Consider the following 6,750-nt stretch of genomic DNA (forward strand, 5'->3'; position numbering starts at 1 on the left):
GGGAGGATAATCAGCAGCCTGATGACCTAGAGGGAGGAGAAGGAGTATAATCAGCAGCCTGATGACGGAGAGGGAGTATAATCAGCAGCCTGATGACCTAGAGGGAGGATAATCAGCAGCCTGATGACCTAGAGGCAGGAGAGGGAGTATAATCAGCAGCCTGATGACCGAGAGGGAGTATAATCATCAGCCTGATGACCTAGAGGGAGTATAATCAGCAGCCTGATGACCTAGAGGGAGTATAATCAGCAGCCTGATGACCTAGAGGGAGTATAATCAGCAGCCTGATTACCTAGAGGGAGGAGAGGGGGGATAATCAGCAGACTGATGACCAAGAGGGAGGAGAGGGAGAATAATCAGCAGCCTGATGACCTAGAGGGAGTATAATCAGCAGCTTGATGACCTAGAGGGAGTATAAACAGCAGCCTGATGACGTAGAGGCAGGAGAGGGAGGATAATCAGCAGCCTGATGACCTAGAGGGAGGATAATCAGCAGCCTGATGACCTAGAGGGAGTATAATCAGCAGTCTGATGACCTAGAGGGAGTATAATCAGCAGTCTGATGACCTAGAGGGAGTGTAATCAGCAGCCTGATGACCTAGAGGGAGTATAATCAGCAGCCTGATGACCTAGAGGGAGTGTAATCAGCAGCCTGATGACCTAGAGGGAGGATAATCAGCAGCCTGATGACCTAGAGGGAGTATAATCAGCAGCCTGATGACCTAGAGGCAGGAGAAGGAGGATAATCAGCCGCCTGATGACCTAGAGGGAGTATAATCAGCAGCCTGATGACCTAGAGGGAGTATAATCAGCAGCCTGATTACCTAGAGGCAGGAGAGGGAGGATAATCGCAGCCTGATGACCTAGAGGGAGGAGAGAGAGGATAATCAGCAGCCTGATGACCTAGAGGGAGTATAATCAGCAGCCTGATGACCTAGAGGGAGTATAATCAGCAGCCTGATGACCTAAAGGCAGGAGAGGGAGTATAATCAGCAGCCTGATGACCTAGAGGGAGTATAATCAGCAGCCAGATGACCTAGAGGCAGGAGAGGGAGTATAATCAGCAGCCTGATGACGGAGAGGGAGTATAATCAGCAGTCTGATGACCTACAGGGAGTATAATCAGCAGCCTGATGACCTAGAGGGAGGATAATCAGCAGCCTGATGACCTAGAGGCAGGAGAGGGAGTATAATCAGCAGCCTGATGACCTAGAGGGAGTATAATCAGCAGCCTGATGACCTAGAGGGAGTATAATCAACACCCTGATGACCTAGAGGGAGTATAATCAGCAGCCTGATGACCTAGAGGCAGGAGAGGGAGGATAATCAGCAGCCTGATGACCTAGAGGGAGGAGAGGGAGGATAATCAGCAGACTGATGACCAAGAGGGAGGAGAGGGAGTATAATCAGCAGCCTGATGACCTAGAGGGAGAATAATCAGCAGCCTGATGACCTAGAGGGAGTATAATCAGCAGCCTGATGACCTAGAGGGAGGAGAGGGAGTATAATCAGCAGCCTGATGACCTAGAGGGAGGAAAGGGAGTATAATCAGCAGCCTGATGACCTAGAGGGAGGAAAGGGAGTATAATCAGCAGCCTGATGACCTAGAGGCAGGAGTAGGAGGATAATCAGCAGCCTGATGACCTAGAGGGAGTATGAACAGCAGCCTGATGACCTAGAGGGAGGAGAGGGAGGATAATCAGCAGCCTGATGACCTAGAGGGAGTATAATCAGCAGCCTGATGACCTAGAGGGAGGAGAGGGAGTATAATCAGCAGCCTGATGACCTAGAGGGAGGAGAAGGAGTATAATCAGCAGCCTGATGACCAAGAGGGAGGAGAGGGAGAATAATCAGCAGCCTGATGACCTAGAGGGAGTATAATCAGCAGCTTGATGACCTAGAGGGAGTATAAACAGCAGCCTGATGACGTAGAGGCAGGAGAGGGAGGATAATCAGCAGCCTGATGACCTAGAGGGAGTATAATCGGCAGCCTGATGACCTATAGGCAGGAGAGGGAGTATAATCAGCAGCCTGATGACCTAGAGGCAGGAGAGGGAGTATAATCACCAGCCTGATGACCTAGAGGGAGTATAATCAGCAGCCTGATGACCTAGAGGGAGTATAATCAGCAGCCTGATGACCTAGAGGGAGTATAATCAGCAGCCTGATGACCTAGAGGGAGTATAATAAGCAGCCTGATTACCTAGAGGGAGGAGAGGGAGGATAATCAGCAGACTGATGACCAAGAGGGAGGAGAGGGAGAATAATCAGCAGCCTGATGACCTAGAGGGAGTATAATCAGCAGCTTGATGACCTAGAGGGAGTATAAACAGCAGCCTGATGACGTAGAGGCAGGAGAGGGAGGATAATCAGCAGCCTGATGACCTAGAGGGAGTATAATCATCAGCCTTATGACCTAGAGGGAGTATAATCAGCAGCCTGATGACCTAGAGGGAGTATAATCAACAGCCTGATGACCTAGAGGGAGTATAATCAGCAGCCTAATGACCTAGAGGCAGGAGAGGGAGGATAATCAGCAGCCTGATGACCTAGAGGGAGGAGAGGGAGTATAATCAGCAGCCTGATGACCTAGAGGGAGTATAATCAGCAGCCTGATGACCTAGAGGGAGTATAATCAGCAGCCTGATGACATAGAGGGAGAATAATCAGCAGCCTGATGACCTAGAGGGAGGAGAGGGAGTATAATCAGCAGCCTGATGACCTAGAGGGAGGAAAGGGAGTATAATCAGCAGCCTGTTGACCTAGAGGGAGGAAAGGGAGTATAATCAGCAGCCTGATGACCTAGAGGCAGGAGTAGGAGGATAATCAGCAGCCTGATGACCTAGAGGGAGTATAAACAGCAGCCTGATGACCTAGAGGGAGGAGAGGGAGGATAATCAGCAGCCTGATGACCTAGAGGGAGTATAATCAGCAGCCTGATGACCTAGAGGGAGGATAATCAGCAGCCTGATGACCTAGAAGCAGGAGAGGGAGTATAATCAGAAGCCTGATGACCGAGAGGGAGTATAATCATCAGCCTGATGACCTAGAGGGAGTATAATCAGCAGCCTGATGACCTAGAGGGAATATAATCAGCAGCCTGATGACGTAGAGGCAGGAGAGGGAGGATAATCAGCAGCCTGATGACCTAGAGGGAGTATAATCAGCAGCCTGATGACCTACAGGCAGGAGAGGGAGTATAATCAGCAGCCTGATGACCTAGAGGCAGGAGAGGGAGGATAATCAGCAGCCTGATGACCTAGAGGGAGGATAATCAGCAGCCTGATGACCTAGAGGGAGTATAATCAGCAGTCTGATGACCTAGAGGGAGTATAATCAGCAGTCTGATGACCTAGAGGGAGTGTAATCAGCAGCCTGATGACCTAGAGGGAGTATAATCAGCAGCCTGATGACCTAGAGGGAGTATAATCAGCAGCCTGATTACCTAGAGGGAGGAGTAGGAGGATAATCAGCAGCCTGATGACCTAGAGGGAGTATAAACAGCAGCCTGATGACCTAGAGGGAGGAGAGGGAGGATAATCAGCAGCCTGATGACCTAGAGGGAGTATAATCAGCAGCCTGATGACCTAGAGGGAGGAGAGGGAGTATAATCAGCAGCCTGATGACCTAGAGGGAGGAGAAGGAGTATAATCAGCAGCCTGATGACCTAGAGGGAGTATAATCAGCAGCCTGATTACCTAGAGGCAGGAGAGGGAGGATAATCAGCAGCCTGATGACCTAGAGGGAGGAGAGGGAGGATAATCAGCAGACTGATGACCAAGAGGGAGGAGAGGGAGAATAATCAGCAGCCTGATGACCTAGAGGGAGTATAATCAGCAGCTTGATGACCTAGAGGGAGTATAAACAGCAGCCTGATGACGTAGAGGCAGGAGAGGGAGGATAATCAGCAGCCTGATGACCTAGAGGGAGTATAATCAGCAGCCTGATGACCTATAGGCAGGAGAGGGAGTATAATCAGCAGCCTGATGACCTAGAGGCAGGAGAGGGAGGATAATCAGCAGTCTGATGAACTAGAGGGAGTATAATCAGCAGCCTGATGACCTAGAGGGAGTATAATCATCAGCCTGATGACCTAGAGGGAGTATAATCAGCAGCCTGATGACCTAGAGGGAGTATAATCAGCAGCCTGATGACCTAGAGGGAGTATAATCAGCAGCCTGATTACCTAGAGGGAGGAGAGGGAGGATAATCAGCAGACTGATGACCAAGAGGGAGGAGAGGGAGAATAATCAGCAGCCTGATGACCTAGAGGGAGTATAATCAGCAGCTTGATGACCTAGAGGGAGTATAAACAGCAGCCTGATGACGTAGAGGCAGGAGAGGGAGGATAATCATCAGCCTTATGACCTAGAGGGAGTATAATCAGCAGCCTGATGACCTAGAGGGAGTATAATCAACAGCCTGATGACCTAGAGGGAGTATAATCAGCAGCCTAATGACCTAGAGGCAGGAGAGGGAGTATAATCAGCAGCCTGATGACCTAGAGGGAGTATAATCAGCAGCCTGATGACCTAGAGGGAGTATAATCAGCAGCCTGATGACATAGAGGGAGAATAATCAGCAGCCTGATGACCTAGAGGGAGGAGAGGGAGTATAATCAGCAGCCTGATGACCTAGAGGGAGGAAAGGGAGTATAATCAGCAGCCTGTTGACCTAGAGGGAGGAAAGGGAGTATAATCAGCAGCCTGATGACCTAGAGGCAGGAGTAGGAGGATAATCAGCAGCCTGATGACCTAGAGGGAGGAGAGGGAGGATAATCAGCAGCCTGATGACCTAGAGGGAGTATAATCAGCAGCCTGATGACCAAGAGGGAGGAGAGGGAGGATAATCAGCAGCCTGATGACCTAGAGGGAGGAGAGGGAGGATAATCAGCAGCCTGATGACCTAGAGGGAGTATAATCAGCAGCCTGATGACCTAGAGGGAGGAGAGGGAGTATAATATGCAGCCTGATGACCTAGAGGGAGGAGAAGGAGTATAATCAGCAGCCTGATGACCTAGAGGGAGGATAATCAGCAGCCTGATGACCTAGAGGCAGGAGAGGGAGTATAATCAGCAGCCTGATGACCGAGAGGGAGTATAATCATCAGCCTGATAACATAGAGGGAGTATAATCAGCAGCCTGATGACCTAGAGGGAATATAATCAGCAGCCTGATGACCTAGAGGGAGTATAATCAGCAGCCTGATTACCTAGAGGGAGGAGAGGGAGGATAATCAGCAGACTGATGACCAAGAGGGAGGAGAGGGAGAATAATCAGCAGCCTGATGACCTAGAGGGAGTATAATCAGCAGCTTGATGACCTAGAGGGAGTATAAACAGCAGCCTGATGACGTAGAGGCAGGAGAGGGAGGATAATCAGCAGCCTGATGACCTAGAGGGAGTATAATCAGCAGCCTGATGACCTACAGGCAGGAGAGGGAGTATAATCAGCAGCCTGATGACCTAGAGGCAGGAGAGGGAGGATAATCAGCAGCCTGATGACCTAGAGGGAGGATAATCAGCAGCCTGATGACCTAGAGGGAGTATAATCAGCAGTATGATGACCTAGAGGGAGTGTAATCAGCAGCCTGATGACCTAGAGGGAGTATAATCAGCAGCCTGATGACCTAGAGGGAGTATAATCAGCAGCCTGAGTACCTAGAGGGAGTATAATCAGCAGCCTGATGACCTAGAGGGAGTATAATCAGCAGCTTGATGACCTAGAGGGAGTATAATCAGCAGCCTGATGACCTAGAGGGAGTATAATCAGCAGCCTGATGACCTAGAGGCAGGAGAAGGAGGATAATCAGCAGCCTGATGACCTAGAGGGAGTATAATCAGCAGCCTGATGACCTAGAGGGAGTATAATCAGCAGCCTGATGACCTAGAGGGAGTGTAATCAGCAGCCTGATGACCTAGAGGGAGTATAATCAGCAGCCTGATGACCTAGAGGCAGGAGAAGGAGGATAATCAGCAGCCTGATGACCTAGAGGGAGTATAATCAGCAGCATGATGACCTAGAGGGAGTATAATCAGCAGCCTGATGACCTAAAGGCAGGAGAGGGAGGATAATCAGCAGCCTGATGACCTAGATGGAGTATAATCAGCAGCCTGATGACCTAGAGGGAGTATAATCAGCAGCCTGATGACCTATAGGCAGGAGAAGGAGGATAATCAGTCGCCTGATGACCTAGAGGGAGTATAATCAGCAGCCTGATGACCTAGAGGGAGTATAATCAGCAGCCTGTTTACCTAGAGGCAGGAGAGGGAGGATAATCAGCAGCCTGATGACCTAGAGGGAGGAGAGAGAGGATAATCAGCAGCCTGATGACCTAGAGGGAGTATAATCAGCAGCCTGATGACCTAGAGGGAGTATAATCAGCAGCCTGATGACCTAAAGGCAGGAGAGGGAGGATAATCAGCAGCCTGATGACCTAGAGTGAGTATAATCAGCAGCCAGATGACCTAGAGGCAGGAGAGGGAGTATAATCAGCAGCCTGATGACGGAGAGGGAGTATAATCAGCAGCCTGATGACCTAGAGGCAGGAGTAGGAGGATAATCAGCAGCCTGATGACCTAGAGGGAGTATAAACAGCAGCCTGATGACCTAGAGGGAGGAGAGGGAGGATAATCAGCAGCCTGATGACCTAGAGGGAGTATAATCAGCAGCCTGATGACCTAGAGGGAGGAGAGGGAGTATAATATGCAGCCTGATGACTTAGAGGGAGGAGAAGGAGTATAATCAGCAG

Source organism: Salmo salar, chromosome 09 (genome assembly GCF_965601325.2).
Source record: "Salmo salar chromosome 09, fSalSal1, whole genome shotgun sequence".
NCBI classification, from domain to species: domain Eukaryota; kingdom Metazoa; phylum Chordata; class Actinopteri; order Salmoniformes; family Salmonidae; genus Salmo; species Salmo salar.